At 46.6% G+C, this 14,084-nt stretch overlaps 1 long non-coding RNA gene across 4 annotated transcripts in view; it reads right to left on the reverse strand.

Annotated features, from left to right (window-relative positions):
* Window positions 1-14,084, reverse strand: part of LOC109307169 — a 393,364-nt gene that overhangs the window by 307,409 nt on the left and 71,871 nt on the right. For all 4 annotated transcript variants that reach the window (XR_002100183.1, XR_002100186.1, XR_002100185.1 and 1 more), the window contains exon 5: window positions 9,296-9,373. This is a non-coding gene — a long non-coding RNA (uncharacterized LOC109307169). The remainder of the gene's footprint in view (window positions 1-9,295; window positions 9,374-14,084) is intronic.

The following is a 14,084-nucleotide window of genomic DNA, read 5'->3' on the forward strand; positions in this document are numbered from 1 at the left end:
ATGGGTGCTTTAAGTCTAAAAAGATTGGGGACCACTGACTCAAAAGAAAGTAACCTGACCAATAAGGCTTGTCCCTCGGCCCTGTGGACATTAGGCTGGTGCAGAGCAGCTAGCATTCGTTTCGGATTCAGAGTCAGCTGATTCAGGGGACAGTGACTTTTCCGAAGATTTGGAGAGCTTTGAATCGATTCAGACCTTTAAATTGGACCTAATTCAGTTTGGATTTGGAGATTTGTCCACTGAATCTGGCTGAATCTCCTCTGAATTGAATCACCACCTGAAGCTTCTCACAGCCCTAGTGGACATCAGTCCAAAGAACTGGCTAGCTGCAAAAGAATGATGAACCACACTGCCTCTGAAGGCTGCGTCTCATAGCCCTCCTTAAGTCATCATGGCTAGGGACAGACATTACACATAAACCGGTTTAAGTGATCAGAAACTGTTTTAAACCTGTAACAGAACAGACATCCAGTGCACATCAGCCAGTTTCAAAATGACTGAAACCGGTTTGAGATAAACCTGACTGAACGCAGTATCAGACTTAACTGATTTGGCTCAAAGCAATTTATACAGTGTCTGTCCCAGACCCATTCCTGGTTTAACTTAAACCAGAGTCCTCCAGCATCCCAGCATGATCTCTGGGCTGAACTCTCTGCTCCAGGCCAGCAGGGCTGGCCTGCACCTCTGCTCCCCAGCTGGAGAAGGGACAGACACGGACAGGCAAGGGCAGCGATCTAGCCAGAGAGGGGGTTAATACCCTCCTTCCTGTCCCACTGGCAGGGACCCGAGCTGGATCTGCTAGGCACTCCCCCATTGCTGCTGCAGTGGTGGGCCAGCATGGCCCCTGAGGCAGAAGGGGACAGGGAGGAGAGGGTTTCTCCCCTCTACACCCACTGCCCCTGGGAGACTGCAGCCAAGTCTGCCCGCCCTAACCACCGCTACCGCCAAGCAGTGGAATAAGCCCCCTGTTGCCCCCTGCACTAGATGCCAGAGAGAGGAGGGATAAGTCCCATCCCTGCCCCCACACAAGGGGCCCTGCCAGCTGGCATCTGGCCATGCCCCCACACGGCTGCTGCAGCAGGAGGGGGCTGGGCCCTTGATGGGGAGAGAAGCCCCTCTCATAGTTTCAGGAAGCGCAAGGCCCATCCCAGTGGGGGTGCTGTGCTGTGGGGTGGGCAGAGCTGTTGCAAACTGCATCCAGCAGCACTGGGGAGCACTGGAGCGGCAAGCGGGGAGTGACCATAATGGGGGCAGTAGCCCCTGTCACGGTTTCCTGGAGTGCAAGCCCTTCCTGATGGTGGGGCTGCTGTGGGGTGGGGAAATCTGCTGCACACCACAGCACTGAGGGGGGCTTGGGGGGCTCTGGCCCCCTCCAGCCCCCAGTGCTGCCACGCTTAGTCCAACAAAGCTCTACCTGCCCTGAAGCACAGTGCCCCTGCCAGGAAGGAGCTTGTGCTCCCCAACACTATGACAGGGGCTGCTGCCCCCATCAAGGTCCCTGCCCCCTCCTGCTGCAGTGGTGGTAGGGGAGAGACTAACCCCCCTCCCTGCCCCCACTGCCCCAGGGGGCGGGGGCAGCACCCAGCAGACCCAGCTTGGGTCCCTGTTGGTGGGAAAGGGAAGGGGGAATTAAACCCCTCTCTGGCCAGTTCAGTCTGGGCTGACCACACCCTACCCCCCTGCCCCAGCACAGCTTCCTGCAGTCAAGGCTGTGCTCTAGCACCCCCAGCTCCTGGCCTGAGGGGGGGTGGGAAATGGGGTTAGGCCCACTGCGCCAGGAGGAGGAACCAGGTCAGGCCACAGTGGCAGAAGAGGAACGGGGTTGGGCCTGCCACAGCGGGGTGTGGGGGGAACAGGGCCAGGCCCAAAGCGAGGTGCGGGGGAGGAAAAAGGGCACAGATAAGGATGGAGGGAACAGGGATGCAGGGCCAGAAGCTGAGATCCGTCCCGCCGTCCTTCCCCTAGTCATCCTTGACAGGCAATTTGCTAGTTTACTAATAAGAGTGGTTAGAACACAGCAAATGTTTACTCTTCCGTGGAATTGCTTCCTTCTGACCTTCTCTCTCCCTGCTAGAAGCTGCTTTTTCCCTTCATATTGCTTCACTGCCCTTTGAAGTCCCCTTTCCCCCTCATCCCCCCCAACCTTTGTCCTTCCTGTAGAATTTGCCTGAGTCTCTGACCGACTCTGAACTCCGCTGACTTTTCCATTTCCCCACTACTTCATCCCTCCGCATGGCCTGTCTGGGAGAATACTTACTTGCATTGTTATTGATTTAGCATTTCAGTTTTCATTGTTTTTACTTCTGTGCTTCAGCTTCATATATTGTTCTGTCCTTCCCTACCTTTTTGGAGCTTTGTATCATGCCAGGAGCTTTGTATCACCCCAAATGAAACACCTTGTGCTGAACTTGCAAACTCTGAAGGAACTGGGGGAACATGGACAGCAACAAGCAGTGAAGGAATAAAAGCAGCAGGAGGCCTTGGCAGGCTCAATGATTTTGGGCAGATCCCCCTCTCCAGCCATGACTTCCTTTTCACTGCTCTGTCACCCCACATCACTGCTCAGCCAACAGCAGTACAGATTATGTGGTGCAGCAGTAAAGCGCTCTCTCCAGCATGTGTTCTCATGTCCTGTGGGATGAGAAGCAAGACACTTCAAAAACTGTTTCATTCAGCCCCCATGCTGTACGATCCAGGAACACAGAATGCGGAGGGGGGAGGGTCTTTACCTTCAGATATTTTCAAGGAAGGGGGAATATCCTATTTCTCAGCCTCACAGAGTGCACCTGAGGAATTTGGTTCATTACTTGAGAAAAAGAGGGATGGAAAAAATAAGAGCACCACTTGCAGCGTGTGCAGCAGGCTCTAATACTCTAGACAGCATTTGGAAAGAGCAAACAGAACCAGTGTACAGCAGAATAAGCCACTTTTGATACAGGCACCTCTCCTCAGAGTCCCTAGAGCAGGGGTGGCAACCTACAGGCTATGGGGGGACACCATCTGCAACACTCTGATCCAGCCCAGGCAGATTCAGCCCATTTTGCAGGGTGAAGACCGGTGACGTGCAGCATGTGTACCATGCTTAAAGGGGCCGTGTTTTCAACCTGCCTGCTGCCACCTTAGCCCTCTCTGCTCTGTTCTGGGGACTGGTCTCTTCTGTCCCCCCACCCCAGCCACCATTCTTCATTTACACTAGCCATGCTTTCTGAAGACCCTTATTAACAGAGGCTGCATTAGCGGGGTGTGACAGACCAGGCATGAGCCCAAAGCAAGGAAGGCTGAGAAGGGATAGGTGGTCCATGAAAGCAGCCAGGGTTGCAAGCAGTGACCAAGCAGTCTTAAAGCCTGCTGCCCCCTGCCCTAGAGTAGTTACATTCCTGTAACATGGGTGGAGGTTGGTATCATTGATCACACATATTTGCCATTTTGCTTCAAAGGCCTTCAGTGATGAGAGGAATGTAAAAGCCTATTTATTAATTAATTGCAACAGTTAAAAACGTAGTCATACCCCTGAGGCACTAACTACAGCACCTATCTTTCACTAGTGCAGTCAATAGGACTGTTTAACTTGTATGCCACCCACAAATTTGAGAATAGCTAATACTTCAGTTACAGGCTTTATTGCAAGACCTGAAAATACCTGTTTAGTGTATTTTGAAAATAATACAACAAGATGTAAATAAACTTGGAGTGGTGGGGAGGAGAATCATGTTCTTGACTCTTACACTTATGCAGAAAAATAATTTTAGGTCATATGTAAGAGACAGTAAACTTTGCTTGGAAGCCAGTACACATTTCCCTAGTGTACTACAGGGTACACATAAATAATCTGGTCTGGAAAAAGGTCATCACATAAGCTAGAACTGGGGTTAGTAACAGCAGCATGCAAACCAATTGTTCAGAAAGCTTTAAGCGAAGCAAATCTAGCTAAGTACTACACGAATGCTTGTGCTGAAAGCTGATAAAACTTAATCTTAGGGATGAGCCATCCTTGAACCTTATTGTTCAACAAATTTTATTAGGAATCAGCATGCAGTGAGAGCAGCTACACAGTTGAAGCTATAGCTCAAGGGAATAAAAGCTGCAGAGCATTTAATAAGGCCCAAGGACCACCAGCTGAGCCAGCAGGAATCAATAATAGAGAAGTTGGTCCCTTCGTCTCCTTGTTGCTGCTCCACAGAGAGTATTAGTAGTGTATGCGGACTAGCAATTAGGGCTGGCTGAAAATGTTCCATTTGTACTTTTTTGATGGAAAACTAGGGTTTCAGGAAAACAAACTAACTTTTTCTTTTCTTTTTTTGTAAAAAGTGCCTGCTTTGCCAAAGAAAATTTTAGTTTTTCATGGAAAAAAAATAAATAATGTCTGAAAAGCAAAATGCTTTATTTGAAAACTGAAAGATTTTAGTTTGGGTATGCTTTTGCCATACCGCACAGTAGTCTGTGCAGCTTTCCAGCCATGCTATACCACCATGATGGACCATGGCTAACAACTCCTATAATATACTCCTTTGATGCAAGCACTCTCCCTGTCCCAGAAAGAGACTCTGTAATGCTTCATGAAATGTCACAGAAATATAAAGTTCAGTTCATATAGGAGAATGAAAGCATGAGGCTTGTCAACAGTATTTTGCAATGTTTCTTTTTTTCCTTCCAGGTTTCAGTGTAATTTTTTAGGTTTAGGCAAAAATAAAAATATTCAGTATTCAAATATACACAAAGAAAACTGAAAAGTTTTTTCCAAGGCAAATAGTCTCATACTAGCTCTATCAGTACCCAATGTATACTATACGCTAGATTTTGCATTTCAGGAGGAACCAAGTAGAACCACAGAGAAGTAGAGGATTCCTGAAACTGAGAGCCTGAATTAAAGCAGACAGACACAGTTTATAAAAATATCTGAGTTCTTACAACTTATAGCCACAATGACATTTAGGCCTACATTGAACAAGGCAAATGGATGCTTTTTGATTGTTTAAATGCCATTTGCTGTTATTTCTTTATACCGGGGACCAACAATTTATCCCTAAAACCCAACATTTTGCCAGTTCATATTTGGAATAACAACAATTTGACATTTGTAGCAGGACTTGTTTATACCATGATTCTGGAGGACCTCATTACGTACCGTAATGCAAAGGATATCATAACCTTACTTCTGACTCACATAACTTGAGTTCTCTGATGAAAGAACAATAATTACAAGCACAATACAAAATTATTTTAGAAAGTAAATGTAAAAAAAAATCACTAATCCAACCTAGCAAACAGTGACATGTATGAATGGAAAGATTCATTTGAGTAAAATGACATATTCTTGTTTGCAAAATCAGGCTATAATATATGTACATGTTACCGATATATGGTGTTGAAATTGATCAGCAGATTGACATAGATTGTTTTCCTATACACTAACAATATTATATACTTTTCCTATTTTTCAAGTCAGCCTTGGACATGGAAGCAATTCATGTTGTATTCAGTAGACAATGATATTTAATGCATTATTGGATATGTCCCAACTTAACTGTACCCCATAAACAAAAATATTGAACAATCAGCTTCAAGACAACAATAAAAGAAACCAAAAGTTCATGAGGCAGACCCAAAGTATACATATTCATCACATAAGCAGTGTAGAATTTAGAAAACCCAGCAGAATTTATTTCCATCCCATTGCCATGATAGGCAGGAACATTGCTGTCCCTTACCAATTTTAACTAGCTTTCAAAACAAATGAACTTACATAGTGTACTTCAGACTAAATTCAAGGGTGGGAGACAATCTTCATCAATATAAAAGGCAACAGCCTGGAAGGCAGGAGACTTTGAAGTGCCACATGCACCTTTGTTATCTATCTGTTCTGTGACATCTGGTAGGTCACTGAGAGCCAAATTCATAGAAGTATTCAAACACCCAACTCCTATTTCAGATGCATCATTTGCTATTGAAACAAACCTGGCCTAAGATCCTCAAAAATATTCAGACATCTAACCCCACTGATTCCCCATTAGGATTTAGACCATACAGGTTATTTCTGAAAAGTTTCTAAATGTCTACCTGGCTGAAGTAGTCCCATGTCTTAAATGAAAAATCAATTACACCTCCATTGTACTCACTCACCCTTGCCCTTACCAGGATGTTAAAGATCCAGGTTCAGATTCTTCCTTCTCTTTCTGATTCGTATAATAGCTTGACCCCAAGCATTCTACTTCTCAAGTGAGTAACCCAGTCAACAGTCTACTGCAGTCTAGTGCAGGTTGCACTTTGGGGTGAGTGATCCTTTGAGGCCAGGCACACTTTGCAAAGCACCTGAGCCAGGAATGGGGGACCCCTGAACCCTGTAAGCAGGCATGCAGCTTAGACCCGACCTGAAGTACACAGACTGGTCCATACTGGAGCCAGGACCCAAGAGGGGTCAAAAGGGCCAGGGGCCCACCACAAGGGATGCCCACAGAGCAAAGAGGCTCTGGGTCCTGATTGGCCTGAGATGGGGCCAGGGTCTAAGGAGGAGCTGAAGGTCCCAGAGAGGGAACCACAGCTAATGGGGTGAAGGGTACACCCAGGTTTAGCTCCCTGGGATGCCATCTGTGAGACTTGGGCTGCAGTGTAGGGGTGGAACGGAGCTGCGGATATTCCCCTAAACATCAGGGTTCCAAATGGGCAGCCTCCTGCCTAATCAACACCTATTACATCAAGGCATGGCAAATGAGTGAGGTGAGTGGCTGGCTCATAGAAAGGAGGCAGGGTGGTGCTGGCATGGAGCGTGAAAGCTTGCTCCTGTCATGGGGAGCTACTCTGGGCTAGGATTTTGCAGTGGTGACGGTGGGGTCCTGAGCCAGGTCAGAGCTTCAATCCACTTTCTGCATGCCCTGGGCAGGGGTGTACAGGCAGTGGATTGCAGCTCTATTCTAGCTCTGGACCATACTATTATCGCTACTGCAAGATCCCAGCCCCAGCCATGGAACAGCTCCCTGCCCATCCACACACCCTGCCAGCACTGCTGGGGCCTGTCTCCATGGAAACCCTGGCCCCCACGCTGTCATAGCACTGCTGCTGCTGGGGTCTACATGGAAGCCAGCTGTGGTGACATGGGTAGGGGCTGCTGGAAAATGGAATCCAGCCATGGGCCAGATCTGCCATTTTGCCCACCCCTGGTCTATAATATATTCTACAGTGGGGCTCTCCCAGTATTTCCTATGGAAGTTCTTCTACCTTGTATACAATAACTAAATATTAATAGGGCTAAAGAAAGATTGAAACTGCCCCCTATAGCCTTGTGGCTTAGACAATCGCCTAAGACTTAGCCCTCTTCCTCCTTCTAGCTATCTTTTGCACTTTGGCAATGCCTACCAAATAAGGCACCCACAAGGAGAGAGGCAAGGAAGGCCTGGTTTATGAGCCCTGCTGGGATATAATTACTGAACTACTCAGGGCCATCAAGACAAGTGATTTTGAAAAAGTTTAGCTGCCCAAGACATTTTACTGATAGTAACTTTTGGACTTTAGGAGCCTCTAGTATCTGACAGCACTGATGTTGCTAGGTTGGTTTAGGTATTTAATTCTTTGTGCATTTAACCCCCCATAGAAATTTCAAAAGCAGTAGCTCGAGAGCTGATTTATAAATAATCTTCCATTATAATGATTATTTTAATTCCATTCTTAAACTCAAAAGGTTTCAGAGGTATGGTATGCTGTATTTTGCGGGAAGAAACTGTACAAAAAATCTATTAACAGTGTCTCACAGTTGTAAGGGCTGTAAAGTTTAGTTAACTAAAGTTTATAAAAGAAAAGATTTCAGATCCTTAAATTTTAAAGCAGTTAAAGGAGCACAAGAAATTGTTAGTTATCCTTATTATCATCATCATTATTATTAGGGGTAGAAAGTAGGAAATGGGAAAACATTTGTTCAAAAGATTTGCTTTGTTATAGGGCACTGTGTAAAATGTGGGTCTCAGCAACCACTTGTACTTTTATTAAGAGAACCATCAGGCTTGAACAACTTATACTAGATTCTGATCTCATACATGGGGTAACCCTATTGAGTTACCATGGGTAGCAAGATAAGACTCCAACCCATACATTCCACACAACGTACATTTTAGTAACCTTCAGGGTATGTTTAGAATAGAAAGAAAAGGAAGAACTCCCTAGCCATTGCACATAGTGGGTTTGACATCTCACAAACCTACCAGCTCAAGGGACTACTTAGCTTGAGCTACTTGCAATATGACAATTATCATTCCTCTGCCAAAACTGCTGCTTGATATTAGGAATCCTTTCAGTTCAGGATTTAGAGCAGTTCTCTTCCACAAAGGAATTATGAAGCTAGTATTTATGTATGGATTAAGTATTTACCTATGTAGTAAAAATGCAACCTTTTACCTCTTCAAGTTTGCTTTGCATATGCCTGAGTCGCATCTGCTTCTGTTACTGACAAAGGGGATGTTTTATTAGTTGGTTACTAATACTAGTGCTCTCAAGCCAAAAAGTAAAGTGGGTTTGATTGTGAAGTAAAAAATGGATTTGATTGTGTCTCATACATCAGTGTTCTCAGTTAAGTTACTTTTGAAGGCTGTTGCTCATGTAACTATCTCACATTCAAGGTGTATGAGGAAAAGAATCTGAGCATATTTGCTAAGAAAGTTATTGTAAAATAAATAATGAAACCCTGCAATATTATTTTTAGAGTATCTTCCAAGTACAGCCAATGTTGTACAGGGAAGTATCTATTCCTCAGCTGTGCAGGACAATAAATCAGTCAGGGGAGTGAGATTAAGAATGTTTACAAGGACATTTACAGCACATAAAATGTTAAGTGTTTGCTACAGGTTCTATTGTCTGACACACTCAGACAAGTTAGCATTTAAACTGTTCTTCTATAATGAACATTCATTGAATTATCATCATTATAAATGACTCCCTGTTTGCATTAAAGGTCCTAACAGAGGTTGGGGCTGGACACAGTATGCACTCCATAGACACACAGCAAGAGCTGCCCTGCTCTAAAGAGTTTGTGCTTTAGGTAGGCAAGACAGGGGGTGATGGAAAAGTATTTTTACCCAGGGGTCTAAGTGGGTTGCCCAAAAAAATCTGAAGGCTAGTCCCTGACAGAACCAAGCATTGCATACAGATCTCTGAGGCCCAATTCAACGTGTTCATTACAGGACTACTCTTCCTCTCCAAAGTTGGTCACTATGTAATTTCCTACTCATTCCTCCTGTTTTCATTCGTTTGTCAGGAAATCAGGAAACTGAAGTAAGATTCCCTAGACACAGCTATTGTACTCACATCTCACCTTCACTCCCAAATACTGCAACATTGGCCTTGTTTCCTTTGCCAGGAAAACAGGTCAACAAGGAATTCATTAAAAGCACTGCAATGAAGACAGAGATAGAGATCAGATTAAACCCCAACCAATAATATTATTTTCCTTGAATAGTTTCCATTTACCTTAATGGAGCTAATCACATGGAATATAGGAAGGAAACACTCCTTTTTGTCTCTGTGGTTGTTAAGGTAAGAATTCAAGGCATTCTATTGCATATGGAAGATACTTACCTGAGTACCCTAGAGACACAAGCATTATCAATCCACTAAGAAGGGGTAACAGAGGGAGAAGTAGCACAAGTTTCCCCACAAGCTCCGTAACTGTTGTTCCATGTGTCCCATGGACCTCAGGACCCTGCTTGAGAGAAAGCATAACTTAGTCTCCTGTTTGGAAGCATAACTCCTCCTGATTTTGAATACTGAGAATATTGAGAAGAGTGTTGGAGGGATGACTCAGCCTTGCTTAACTCCCATCTTCACCTCTGGGAGGGATCTGCAGTAGATCCGTTACTGAGAACCAGCACTCACATACTGTCATGGAATAGGCAGAGAATGGTGGTTGAATTTTGGTGGACATCATACTTCAAGAGGATACTGCACAGAACTTCTCAGTTGACAGAGTTGAAGGCTTTCATAAGGTCAAAGAAGGCCATGAAAATAAATTTGTTTTTCCTGGCATTTTTCCTGCAGCTGGTGACCTGTGAAGATCATGTCAGTTATGCTTCTTGATGCCTTTAACCCACACTGAGATTTCAGGAGGAGCTCTTCAGTAAATGCAGTCACAAACTCCTCCAAGACAGTTTCAGGCTGGACATATGGAAGAACTTCTTTACTGTCCAAGACCCCAAGGCCTGGAACAGATTGCCTCCAGAGGTGGTGCGAGCACCTACTCTGGACTCCTTTAAGAGACATTTGGACATTTATCTTGCTGGGATCCTTTGACCCCAGCTGACTTTCTGCCCCTGGGGCAGGGGGCTAGACTCAATGATCTTCTGAGGTCCCTTCCAGCCCTAATGTCTTTGTAATCTATCAAGTGGAAGGAGCCAGTTCAGGAGGGTTCTCACAATGATCTTTCCTGTGGTGTACAACAAGCTGATCCCTCTGGGTGCCCATACACAAATCAGAAGTCTGCTCTGATGGGCTGCAATTGATTGACTCAGTCTGCTGGGGCACGCTAATAAGTTCACTCTAGCCAGCATCCACATCTCAGGTATCAGCATCCCTGCATTTGATGGGCTTTAGATAAAGCAACCCCACCACCATTTTGAAGCACGGGGAAGGTGATACACGGAAGGCTTCAGGCACTTTAGGTGGCTCTTGGAGTGGAGCTGCTCTAATTAAAGCACCTTTCCCCTCTCCCCCCCCCTCCACCTCCAGGGCACATGTGAAAACACCCTCTGTAATTTCCAGTTGGACCTGTCTCCTATTTGATGACTCTTACTATCATGGCATCCCTAAGGTCATCTGGGATTTTCTTATTATTTCAGATCATTAAGATGAAGTCATGGAGCTGTGACGTGAGCTCCTCTTCCCCCTTGCTTGAAGATTTCAGTGGAGATTCTGTCAGTTCCAGAGGCCTTGTATTTTATAAACTAAGCCGATTGAGACCCCGAGTCTTTGACTGTAAAGCTCAGTCCATTAGTAATTCCTGTGGTTCTCTAAAACCACAACAATTTATCAGTTTCCTTCACACAATCTAGATACCAAGATCAGACACCATATTGGAGATGAATAACCATGCCTGTGTGTCGCAGGGCTCCTAGGTGCTCTGCGACTGGAGGGTGGAATTGGCTCAGAAGAGACCTCTGGTGGCAGGAAGGGGGAAGCATAACTGCCCGTCCCCAAGACTGTGCAGGTGCAGGTTGCCTTAGCAACCAGGGAAGCCTAAAGCCAGGAAGGGGTGGGGCTTAGTCCTTCTTAAGCCCAGACAGAAGGCCTGGAGAGCAGTCCCCTTCTGGCAGCCACAGAAGCAGGAGCTCTGCGGGAGAGCTGAGCAGACCGGGTCGAGGGTTGCAGCCTGGGCACTCTGACCGACTGCAATGATGCGGGGAAGAGAACACTCTATGGGAGGTAGGAACTAAGAGCCAGTGTGGCATGCAGTTATGTTATGAGCCAGGAGGCTCCTTGTTGTTTTGTCACAGCCATTTGTCTCATGATTCAGTTATCAGCCGTTTGGCTTGTGATTTGGTTTTCGTTATACCGGAGGACCGGGTGAGGCTATAGGGGTGAGAGGAGGCCTCACGGGGGCTCCCCAGTAGCTTGGGGGTTCCCGGTGCCCAGCAGGGGCACAGTGAGCAGTGCCACAGGGTGCACAGCATGATGAGTACCGGAGGGGTGCTCGGTGCGGGGAGGTTGTAGCCCCAGCTGTGAAGGGGCACTCAGGCCCTAGAGGGGGTGAGGAGCACGGCAAAGGCCCGAGAGGGGGCGAGAAGCACAAGGAGCATGGCAAAGGCCCTAGAAGGGGGCAGTGGAGGAAACCCTGATGAGGGGGGCGGTGAAGAGCCCAACAGTGAGGGTAGTAAGGAACCTACAGTGTGGGGGGGGGCAATAAGAGGCCCCAAGAGTGAGAAGGGCGTTTAGGAGCCCCAAAAGGCAAGCGAAGGGCTGAGACTCAATACCATGTTTCAGAGGAAGATTACTTCAGCAACAACTGCGAGGCTTGGGCTGCGGTGCAGGGGAAGAAAGGAGCCACAGACAGCACCCCCTTCCATCGGGGCATATAAAAATGGGCAGCTTCCCACTAGGTTTCATCATTCCTTAATTATGAACAAGATCAAGACATGGCAGGCAAGAATAGGCAGGCGGTGGGCCCATTGCAGAAGGTCGGAGCTGCACGTCCGGAGAGGCTCTGGAAATGATACTCCTGCGACACTGGGCCAAATAGTTATTTATGTATTTATTAGATGTATATGCTGGCCTTCCCAACAAAGGCTCAGGACAGATTACAATAATAGACAGGAACAACATAAGTGTAAATGGAATAGAATAAGAAAAAAAAAAAATGTTCCTTGAATAGTATCCCAACCTAAAATGGCTGGCTAAATGTCTGCCCAAATAGGAAGGTCTTAATACATCTCTAGAAGACATCCAGACTCGGGTTCTAGTATGACTCAATGGAGGAGAAAATTCCAAACCTGAGGTGTAAGTACCAAGAACAACCTTCCAGATGTTTCACCATTAGTGTGAACATGGCACACTGATGGTACAAGAGACCCTCACCATTCATGGGGGATCTGTTCTGGAGATCCCTGTGAATGGCAAAATCTGTGAATACTGACAGGGCTCCCTGTCAGACCCCACAGCAGCTCCCTGCTCCCCCCCCACCACAAGAGGCTGGAAATGTGGGGCTCCCCTGCAGCACCTGGAGACCAACCACTGCTTCATCCTAGGGAGAAGATGCCCCCACCGCCTCCCTCCCCGTCCCCAGCTCTCGTTGTCCACCTGCCCGGCTTTACCCTCCCCCTCCACCCACCCGGCTCTACTCTCTGCTCCACTCTCCCTGGCTCTTCCCTCCTCTTCCCCATGCAGTGCTCTGTGCCTGGTTTAACTGCAGAGACAGGAGCTCAGTGCAGTGCCAGATGGAGCCCTGGCAGCGCTCACTCTGACCCACCCAGTTGGCACAGCACACCACAAATATTCGAATTCGCAAATAGCGGATTTGAGAATAGCGAGGGTTTCCTGTACTAGCAGGACATTGCTCTTAGTGATCTTACAAATCATGATGGGGCAAAAGAGAGAAGGCAGACTTTTAGGTACAGTATGCCCAAAACAGCACTTTTGACAATACAGTCATACTGGGAACACATGCTTCATAGATTATCTACTATAAACCTCAAGTCCTTTTCATAGCACAGCTTCCCAAGATAAAGCCCCGTGCTATAAGTTCTGTCATGTTCTGTGCTGTTTGTTACTTTACATTTCAGGATATTGAAATACATACTGTTTACTGGCACGCAACTTTCTAAGATCACTCTAGATTATGTAATCAATTACCACTTCCTTAATCATTGTGTCATCTGCAAACTTTCAATAATCATTTTACAGCTAGCCAACTGTGGCATTGATGCCTACACAGTCAGATGGATTACAGACTGGCTCTAGGGTCGTACTCAGAGGGTGGTGGTGGACGGGTCATATTCAACCTGGGGGGAAGTGGGCAGCGGAGTCCCTCAGGGCTCAGTCCTTGGGCCTGCGCTGTTCAATTTCTTTATCAGCGATTTGGACGATGGGGTGAAATGCAACCTGTTTAAATTCACTGATGATACCAAAATTTGGAGTGAGGTGAGCTAGTAGGGAGGGAAAGATTGCAGCAAGATCTGGATAGGTTACAGGAGTGGGCTGACATAAACAGGATGCGTTTCAATACTGACAAGTGCAGGGTGCTGCACTTAGGCAGTAGAAACCAGCAACACGCTTATAGAATGGGAAACTCTTGAGAACACAGAGGCAGAAAGGGATCTTGGAGTCATTATTGACTCCAAGATGAACATGGGCTGACAATGCGAGGTCACGATTGGCAGGGCTAACCGCACCTTGTCATGCATCCACAGGTGCATCTCAAATAAAGCCAGGGAGGTGATCCTCTCCCTATATGCGATGCTGGTCAGGCCACAGCTGGAGTACTGGGTCCAGTTCTGTGCGCCCCATTTCAGGAGGGGTGTGGACAACATTGAAAGGGTCCAGAGGAGGGCCACACGCTTGATCCGACAACAGGGCAGACCCTACAATGAAAGACTGGGGGACCTAAACCTGTTCAG

The sequence above is a fragment of the Crocodylus porosus genome, unplaced genomic scaffold (assembly GCF_001723895.1).
Source record: "Crocodylus porosus isolate Cpor-Errol unplaced genomic scaffold, CroPor_comp1, whole genome shotgun sequence".
Classification (NCBI taxonomy): domain Eukaryota; kingdom Metazoa; phylum Chordata; order Crocodylia; family Crocodylidae; genus Crocodylus; species Crocodylus porosus.